The sequence below is a fragment of the Notechis scutatus genome, chromosome 8, assembly GCF_049901735.1.
Source record: "Notechis scutatus isolate UNSWTSFEM ecotype Mainland chromosome 8, rNotScu1.2, whole genome shotgun sequence".
NCBI classification, from domain to species: Eukaryota; Metazoa; Chordata; class Lepidosauria; order Squamata; family Elapidae; genus Notechis; species Notechis scutatus.
This window is the reverse complement of record NC_142016.1, coordinates 18,251,010-18,261,748: the sequence shown is the minus strand read 5'-3', so window position 1 is coordinate 18,261,748 and position 10,739 is coordinate 18,251,010.

The following is a 10,739-nucleotide window of genomic DNA, read 5'->3' as shown; positions in this document are numbered from 1 at the left end:
CAAGGTATGTTAAGGATAGAAACGTCTTTCTTTCTTTTTCTTAACATTTTTTCCTAATTTTGCTCTCTTAATTTAACCCCATCTTTAGACAATCAGGTGGATACTAATCCAGCACAGAACCAATCTAGAACTAAGGAGAAATTCTTCCTGACAGAAGAATTAATCTGTGGAATGACTTGTCTTCAGAAGTTGTGGGTGCTCTAACACTGGAAGTTTTTTTTAAAAAAAGAGATTGGACAATAATTTGTCTGAAATGGTCTAGGGCAGTGATCCCCAACCTTTTTATGCCGCGGCCCGGTACCGGCATCAGCTGGGCGCCGCGCCCAGTACCGGCATCAACTGGCGCCGCCATCTTTTTGACGAAAAAGTGCTTCTGGTGACCTCACTGGAAGCACTTTTTCATCAAAAAGATGGCGGGCGAGTGCTCCGGTGAGCTTTTTCGGTAGAAATGGCTTTCACCCGGAAAAGCTCACGAAGCGAGCCGCCATCTTTTGATGAAAGCCTTCCGTGAGCTTTCTACCCGGAAAAGCTCACCGGAAGCACTTTTTATCAAAAAGATGGCGGCGCCCAGCAACCAGCGGCCTGGTAAGACTTGTTCCGCGGACGGTGCACGGTCCGCGGACCAGCGGTTGGGGACCCTGGTCTAGGGCAGTGATGGCGAACCTTTCTGTTGTGGTGTGCCGAAAGGGTGTGCGCGCCAGCACCCCACTCCCCATGCGCATGCATGCACAACTCTCCTGCCCCCTTACCTGCACTGTACTGCATGCGCGCATCCCAGCTGATTTTTGACCCATTTGAGGCCATTTTTGCCCTCCTGGGGGCTCGAGGGAAGCCTCTGCAGCCTTTGGAGGCCAAAAAATAGGTCCGTTTCGGCACTTCCGGTTTCAGCACTTCCGGTATTTTTGGAAGGCCTGTTTTTCGGCCTCCAAAGGCTGCAGAGGTTTCTCTCAAGCCCCCGGGAAGGCAAAAAAGGCCTCAAATGGGCCGAAAATCAGCTGGGAGGCACACATGCGCAGTGCAAGTACGTTTGGCTGAGGTTCCCATGCCTGCACAAATGGCTTTGCATGCCACCTGTGGCACGCATGCCATAGGTTCGCCAACATGGATCTAGGACAGGGGTCTCCATCCTTTCCGGCTTTGCAGTGGAGGAGGGAGAGGGCATGGTTCCATACAAGCAGCGGGCGTGCACACTCCCATACGTAGATCCATTTGCACAAGAGGTAGGTCGATGCACCCACTGCTCACCCAAATTGAGTTTTATGAAAGACAGCACCTGCCACTTGTGCAAATGGAGCTTCGTGGGCAAGCATGAGTGCCCACTGCTCCCCCAAATGGAGCCGCATGCACAAGCACAAATGGCCGCCACTACTGCAGCCCGGTTCTGAATGTTCCACAGTCCAATGTCAGGCCTCAGCCTGGGGTTTTGGGGACTCCTGGTATATGGTTTCATGCTTGAGCTGGGGGTTGGGCTAGAAGACCTCCAAGGTCCCTTCCTACTCTGTTAGGAAGTTAGTGCCTACTGGTGCAAACATCTAACAGATAACTGATAATCACAGTTAGAAGGGACCTTGTAGGTCATCTAGTCCAACCCACTGCCCAAGCAGGAGACCCGCTACCATTTCTGACAAATGGCAGTCCAATCTCTTCTTGAAAGTCTCAAGTGATGATGCTCCCACAACTTCTGAGGGCAAGCTGTTCCATGGGTTGATTGTTCTCACTGTCAGAAAGTTTCTCCTTATTTCCAGGTTGAATCCCTCCTGGTTCAGTTTCCATCCATTATTCCTTGTCTGCCCTTCAGGCGCTTTAGAAAATAGCTTGACCCCTTCCTCCTCCCTGTGGCAGCCCCTCAAATATTGGAAGACTGTTATCCTGTCTCCCCTGGTCCTTCTCTTCACTAGACTAGCCATGCCCAGTTCCTGTATCTAGGTGTACCATAGCCTTCCTAACCCTAACCCTTCATGCTTAAGGAAACATGTTGGTCTACTTAATGTTTGCCCTTCTTAATGTTAACATCTTTTCAAGCTCCATATGAAAATGCTAAACAGACATGTATTGCCCTAAGGGGTGGGGTGGCATACGGTTGTTTGAAATTCAAAATACCAAAACACTTTTTTTCTTCCTTTTTTTTTAAAGCTTATTTGAAAACTCACTCCTATACGGCGCCTTAATTCAAGAGCAGTTTTTATAACACCAACATTCCCAGGAATGCAGCCTGGACTGTATCATGGATGGATGGAAGAGAAAATTCTGTTCTTTATACAAACTCATTCAATTAGCATCTCTGAAAATCTGCATTTGACCACATTGGGCAGTGGTGTTTACAACTAAAATGGTAAAATGATGTCTATTAAAAATCCCCAGATGCATAAGCATTTGGAGAAAAGAATCCACAATTGCATTCAGGGAAATGGATGAGACAGAGATTCTCCAATGTGTGCAAATTTTGTGTGAATTTTCATTTTATTTTATTTTTTTAAAAATGTATATTGAATACTGAATGCTGGGAAATTCGACAAATTTGATAGATTCACCTTTTCTTACAAGCAGGAATATCTTCTAGTGCAAAGTTTCCCAACCTTAGTAACTTTAAGCCAGCATGACTGATTGGGGAATTCTGGGAGTTGAAGTCCATGTGTCTTAAATTTGGCAAGGTTGGGAAATTCAGTTCTAGAATCCCAGACCACAAGTGAGCCATTGGTCTTGTAAGCGCAACATAGCATCTTTTGTTCTATTGCCAACAGCTACCTCCCACCAACTGGATTTACATATTCTACAAACCTACTTATTAACTGAGATCACCAGCATAAGCTCTGGTTTGTTTTTAACACTGAACAAAGCCTACATCAAACAAGCAAACTACTGTACGGATGTAATACTGATGTGTGAATCCAGCCACTGATTCAGAAATGAATGAAGCCCCAGCAGTTGAGATTATTATACTTAACTCCCTAGGATCTGCTTTTTTTAAAAAAAAAATCTACTTTGATGTTTTACATTAGTTTACCTACAAAACACCAATACGATCTGCTGAATTAATGTGGTTACCATATTTGAGGTGCAAAAGTTCAGTTGACCACAAGGTGTCACCAGAGATCCCCCTTCACAGTGGTCTTGTCAGATACTTGCAATCGAGATATGGTAACTCTAAATATACATAGTAGCTGTTCACTGCAACATAAGGTTTCGATATATAGCTTTTATTTTATTTTTATTTTCTGGGTGAGGGAGGTTGAATGTTTTGAATCATTTTGAACTAACACTGTTGAAACTGTTAGGATCAATTAAAGCTTTTGATAAAAGACTGCAGTTTTTTTGTGCTGTTTACATTAAACCTGTTGCAGCTTTAACAGAAACATTTACTCTGTGTTCATACAGTTTTATATATAAACCGTTCCAAGAAGGAAGAATTTAGCAGGCTCTGTAGAATAGTGAGAATAGGGGAGGGTAGAATTTAATTGGTTGCAATGTTTTAATCTTTCTCATACTCACAGAGGCAACCAAATGCAGGTTCACATGAACAAATCCACCTACAACTTTGCTAAAGGCTGTAGCTGGTTCATTGATTCAGCCCCAAAGATAAGTCAGAAGAATTCCATAAGCATGTTCTCCCATTCAAACCTCATATCCATCACCTGTCTTCCATTCAAAGAACCCACTAGCCCATTTTAATAAACAATGATCCCTCGTCACAATCAAAGCCTCATGCTAGAAGCAAGAGGAGGAGGTTAAACCAAGATCTAGCTGCCATGGGGGAAAAAATATAGCAATCCAAACAATGAAGATTTGAAGCAAGATTCTTTATTAAAATACCCTATAACAGTGATTTCTGGGCTGCCAGCCAAACTGACTGAGATATAGCGAGAAAGACAACAGATTGAGAAAAGATTTCACAGGAGACAGAAAAGGTATATTGGCAATCAATTTTAAGCACACAGACAGAAAAAGCACCCAAATCTATATGGGCAATGAGGTAGTTAGATTTGGCCTTGAGAACAGCACCCCAGTTTCCCTATTTCCCTCTTATTTTGCATTTCTTTTGTTACGATGACCAGATGAGCCTTTTTCACCTTTCTCCACAAAATCCAAGCCTTCTTACCCTCTTCGTGCTCCCTTCCACAGGATCACTCTAAACTAAATTATTTATGGCAAAGGATCCTCATAGAACAAATCAATTTATAATTAACAGAATCTACTTTTGCAGAGTTTTAAATTCCACATCGTTTAGCTTCACTGGAGCAATTCCTACAGAGCTCAGACCTCCAAAAAGTTCTGTTTCCCACATCAACTTCCTTTGATGGTGAGGCTTGCCGAAGACTTTCTTGGTGGTTTCAATCCACTATCCGATTAGCATCATCAGATCAGCCTGTTCAATCTTATCCCTGGGCACACTAAGAAGTAAAAGAGAGATAAAGTATAAGAGGAAGGAAAAATGGCAAAGGACACAAACAAAGAGGAGTTTTTAGAGAGCGACACTGTCAGCCCAAGAGAACTTAGGGTCCTAATTCCCCATCAGACCAATCTTACCACTGAGATCTTGTTCTTCTGTTTGATTAGTGTCCCTGGCTTGGTTAGCTTCGCTGTCTCATCTTCAGCTGTTCCTATATATTATGTGGGTTCTCCTTTATCTATGTGTCGATGGTTGGGTGTGTGATAAAGAAGTGACTGAGCCAAGTAGATCAATGAGAAAGAGGAACACAAACTATAAAATAGGGTCAAGGGCAGCCATGCATAAGAAGTCCTCACTACCTTGTGCCAAAGCTCTGATGATGTTGATGCCTAGTTCGGTGATATACTGTTCACAAGAAGAAACAACAAACAACAAATTCCCAACATTTCAACATTGAGCTACACGGGTTTTTTTTTTTTTTTTTTTGGTTTTTTTTTGCAGAACTACCACTAGAAGAGCATTTGCACAAATCAGAAGGTGGATGTGCCTTGCCCTGGATCAAAAGATCCTGTTCAGTGTCATGGATACTCTTTAGTCACCTCCAAACTGGGTTACTGTAATACACTCTACATGGACTCCCCTTGAAAATCACTCAGGAATTACAATTGATCCAAAATACATTAGCACGGGTATTTGAAGGTGCGTTTAGGTATGCCCAGGTAACACCACTCATTCCCAACCTACTAATGGCTTCCTATAGATTCCAGGTGCAATTCAAGGTCCTTGATGCTCTCTGAGCTTGTTTGTAGCTAGTACTGATGATGTTACCTAGTTATCTACAACCAAGTCACCTGCAACCAAGTTACCTACAATCAAGTGAAGACATTTCATTACCCAACTAGATAACATCATCAGTGCAAGTAATGTGGGGTTTTCTCTCTGTTCATGTACAGTAGCTTGCCCTGCCACTGTGGAGGATGTGTGGTTTCTTCCTTAGAGAACACCAAGGATGCCTCATTTCAACCCTGAGCTACAAATATTCTCCATTATTGCTAATTCAAGGTCTGTTTGCCACCTACAAAGCCCTACATTGCACAAGTTATTTGCAGATATCCCTGTTGATACATACTCATCCCCTACCAAAAGAATGGGCATGTTCCTTCCTTGACATGATGCCATCTGATGGGACCATGCTTTTCAGTTGTGACACCTGCTTTCTGGAATGATCTGCAAAGTCCCATGAATGCCACCCAAAGCTTTATTGCTTGCAGATTTTTTTTGTTTTCATTCATGTCTACAGAAAGAGAAGCCTCAGGAACCCTGGTGCTTCTTCTAAAATGGATGGAGCGGCTGGGAGATGTAAGGTACACACCAGAGCATTTTCACTGCAAGGGAATGTGTATAAATCTGATCTCTGTTAAATATGTCCAGAAGGTCAGAATCCAGTATTTTCAGCCATCCGCTCTGGTACATTTACAGTTTCATGATTTACAACAGAATAAAATGTTGTTATCTATCTCAGAGAGGAAGCATTTTGGTGAGTGACAAATGGCTCCCAGATGCCAGCATATCCTTCTCCTGCGTGGAGGCAGCAGAAGCTCTTGGCTCTGTCTGTCAAACTTTAACGGCCCCTCATTCTCCTCTTCCAAACACCACCAGGTAATGATGCTAGATCGAAGCAGTTTCACAGAGCAGTTGGGGAGAAGCCATTGGCAGCGGTAGCTAAGAGCCAGAGAAGGGCATCAAAAATGTTCAATGGAAAAATGACGTCCAAAAATGTCTTCACTGCATTTCAAGGTCATAAGAAGCCACTGAAATGTCAATGAATGTTTTTCTCTCTCAAACACACACCCTCAGCTCTGCTGTCCTACAGTGATTTCAGGTCAATGCCCCAAAGGTGCTTTTTTCAAGAGGCAACTGAACTTTCTTGGTTTTTCTTTGAAGATGTTGCCTCCTGAAAAAGCACCTTTGGGACAACCAGGACCTGGGTGACTGAGAATCTCCATAGACTTTCAAGTCAATGGTTCTTTGAGAAAGTTGATGGCTCAGCTTGCCATTTTAATTCAAGCAAAGGTCAAGGAAGGCAAAGGTTTCCCCCTACCCTGTCTTGTCTGGCTATGGGGGGCAGAGCTCATCTAGGGAGCCAGGATTGTCCGAAGACGCTTCTGTGGTCATGTGAATGATATGTACATGGAACGCTGTTACTGTCCTACCGAAGTGGTCCCTATTTATCTACACACATTTGCATATTTTCCAACTAATGAGTGGGCAGAAACTGGGGTAAGGACAGGAACTCATCCCATCTCAAGCCGATTGGGTCTCGAACCTAGACTGTCAGCTTTCCATCTAACTAGCTCAGCATCCTTAACCATTGAGCCATCGTGCTTCACCCCCACCCTTAATTCAAGTAAAGCCTTATTTATCAGTAGACTAGCCTGGGTAACAGGACAGGAAGAATCTGTAGGGAGGAATAATCAAAAACTCATTTACCAGAGGAGCGAAATCTCTGGCCGTCCAAGACAACAAGAGCTCTGGAACACTGCTGACATCCACTCCGCCTGGTCCCTTCAAGTCATCCGCCGGGGTGTAGTTGAAGTTTCCACATGCTCCACACACCTTCCCTGTCAAAGCTGGGCTGACAGACACGGATATTCTACGATTTGGGCCAAATGTTACTTGAACCTGAGGTGTCTGAAGGACAATCACATCGCCGGTCAACTCAAACTTCACTACGTTTGTGATCTCAAGTGGGATTCTCACCGGCAGCCCGTTCACCTGGAACGCACAAAGAGAGACTCAACAAAGTTAGATGGGGATGCAAGGAAAATAGCCAGTTATGTTGTCGCCGGGGTGGGTGGGAGGTTATTATATTATTTTATTAATTTATGATATGGTTCTCTCTTTTATTCATTTTATTGTGTGTTTTTTTATTTGAGGTTTTTATATGAGCCTCGGTGATGCAGTGGTTAGAGTGCAGTACTGCAGGCTACTTCTGCTGATTGCTGGCTGACTGTAATTTGCCAGTTCAAATCTCACCAGGCTCAAGGTTGACTCTTTCTGATGTGGGTAAAATGAGGACCCAAAATTGTTGGGGACAATAGGCTAACTCTGTAAATTGCTTAGAGAGGGCTGTAAAGCACTATAAAGCGGTATATAAGTGCTATTGCTATATTCTTGTAAGCCGCCTGGAGCCCCCATGTGTGAATAGGTGGAAATATAAATTTCTTAAATAAATAAATTCTCCTCCAAATGCTTCAGTGAGCTAGGCCATCACTTGCTTTTTATTTTTCTTGGTTTATGTCTCTGCTACCTTGTATGGATTTCCAGGTTGGTGGCATGCAGCACGTTATAGGTGCTCCAACACTGGAGGTTTTGAAGAAGAGATTGGGCAGCTGTTTGTCTGGGGTGATACAAGGTTTCCTGATAGACTAGAAGACCTCCAAGGTCCCTTCCAACTCAGTTATTCTGCTATGCTAAGTTAAGAATAGAAAGTGTACCAGCTCGAGGTGATTTTATCTGCAGAGCGGGAACAGACTACTTTGTACCTTGTGGATGGTTTGGGGATTATAATTGCTATAATTCTCTATCAACTGCAGTACGTAAAGCTAACTAAACGTCTCCTTAACCCCAGGTACTGGTAGAGGAAACAGTGAAAAACAAAAGCTAGCTCTGAGATCCAATTGTTCAGAGCCTTAGATCCAAGTTTGTCAATCTTTGGAAATTAAGTCGCCCAGACTCACTGAGTTGAGTTGGCAGCTATAGAAATTGAATGAATAAATAAAATTAAGTGGGCACTTTGGGGATTTTCAGCACATGCTACACCATTCTCACAAAACAGGGGCTCTGGGGGAGAGTCTTGCCTAGCTGGAAATGGACGCAATAATGTTAGGCAGAGCCAGACCCAAGGGAGACAAGAGGGCCAATTTGCCCCCCCACACAAACACACACACTAAACCATTGTCTAGTCACCCAGTAGTCTTCCTCCACTACTCATTATTATTACTTATCATCATTATCATCATTATTACTTCAGCTTCAACCATAACAACACAAGAGCACACAATAGATACAAACTCAAAGTAAACCGCACCAAACTTGATTGCAGGAAATACGACTTCAGCAATAGAGTGGTCAATGTCTGGAATACTCTACCCGACTCTGTAGTTTCTTCCCCAAACCCCAAAAACTTTAACCTTAGACTGTCTACTATTGACCTCACCCCTTTCCTAAGAGGTCTGTAGGGGGCGTGCATAAGCGCACCAACGTGCCTACCGTCCCTGTCCTATTGTTTCTTTATTTTTCTTATATGTACCCATTTCATGTATTCACAACCATGTATACACTTATACTTATTATCTTGTAAACAATTGGCAAATCAAATAAATAAATAAATAAAATAAATAAATTATATTCTGTCCAGGCAAAAGGGAGAACAAGGCGCTTAGCTGCACCTCTTATCCCAGCCTATCCACCAGGAGCTGTGGTTGGCGCAGTGGTTACAATGCAGTATTGCAGGCTAATTCTGCTGAGTGCCAGCAGTTTGATCCTAGTCGGCTCAAGGTTGACTCAGCCTTCCATCCTTCCGAGGTCAGTAAAATGAGGACCCAGATTGTTGGGGGGAAATAGGTTGACTCTGTAAACCATCCAGGGAATGCTGTAAAGTAGCATGGGGCAGTATTCAAGTCTAAGTGCTTATCGCTATTGCGATGTTTTGAACCTCATAAACAAATGTCAGGCTCATCTTACCTGACCTCAAGGCTGCTATGTTTCCTGTGCTGGCAAACTATCTCCTCCCCTTCTCCACAATGCAATGTGGGTCTGAGTTGCACAGTAGAGAACAACTCAGTTAGGTTCCCATTGAAGACAAACCTGTGGCAATGTCTTAGATTACACCAAGGGGTCTTCAAACTTGGCAGCTTTAAGACTTGTGGACTTCAACTCCCAGAATTCCTCCTCCAATCATGTTAGATCAGGAATTCTGGGAGTTGAAGTCCACAAGTCTTAAACTTGCCAAGTTTGAAGACCCTTGGATTACCCAATGAGCCTTGCAGGAGTTCCCATGAAGGGCTGAAAGAAAGAAGTACAAGTAATCTTCTACTTACGACAATGGCACTGATAAAAGTCACTTATGACTCTTTTTCATACTTATGACTGTTGTAGCATCCCCACGGTCACATGATCAATATTCAGACACTTAGCAACTGACTCATATTTATGACGGTTGGAGTGTCCTAGGGCCATGCGATCACATTTTGCATCCTTCTGCCAACCAGAGTCAACAGGCAAGCCAGCTTCACTTAACAACTGCATTACTAACTTAACAACTGCAGGGATGCACTTAACAACGGTGACAAGAAAAGTCATACAAGGAGCAAAACTCACTCGTCTTGCTCAGCAACATAAATTTTGGGCTCAGCTACCGGTTCCGAGGATGAGCTGAGAGGAGAAAGAAAAGTACAGGATCGGCCCTTCCACCCACTTTTCTCTTCTTTACCCTCTCAGCACAGGCGTGTTAGGTGCACGCCCGATCACCGAACCGGTAGTAGAACAGGTAGGACCCCATTGCTGGTTCAGTTGTGGTTCTAAGCTGAGGACGACCTGCAATCGGTGATTTTTAATAGATCACAAAGAGAGCTCTTTCCTTGGTTTGGTTTCCACTTACCCAAACTTCCTTCTGGTCATTCACTGTAATCATTGAATTTTTTAAGAAGAGGTACAAGGTGACAGTGGCCGTTTGGAGAGGCTGACACAAGGTGACCCTAGCTATCAGGCGGAACCAATCGTCGGAGAGGGTGTCGCAAAGGGAGACCAGCTGGTAGGCTCCAGGAGCAACGGCATCTCCAGAAAGGCCATCGCAGGAAGAGAAATGTTGGCCTGGTATCATTATGCAGCGGCCTTCAGTGGGGAAGCAACCACGTAGCCCGTCTCTCACGCCACAAGCTTCACCAGTTCCACAGCCATAGAGGAGGCAGAACACTTCGCCTGGGCTTTTGCACCTACATTTCCTCTGACAGTCTGGAGAGATGTAGCTTTCCCCTCGCTGGAGAAATAGAAGAAGACATCCCATGAAAACAATATCCCACAATTACAAACTGAAGCTTCATCTTCTCCAGCTTGGAGAATATGAAGGAGAATTTCTATCACGTGGTTTGTGCTGTTTTTGTTTTATTATCTTTTATTATTTTTTTATTTAAAAACAAACAAACCAACCAAAAAGAAGGATCGGTTTTGTTTTCCAAAATTCAAGAAAGAACAACGCCACAAGAATAATAAGATTATGAACAGCAATAAATGGAGGGAGGGAAGTTCAAGATGCTACCAAATCACATGGTTGACATCAACAGGAAAACAA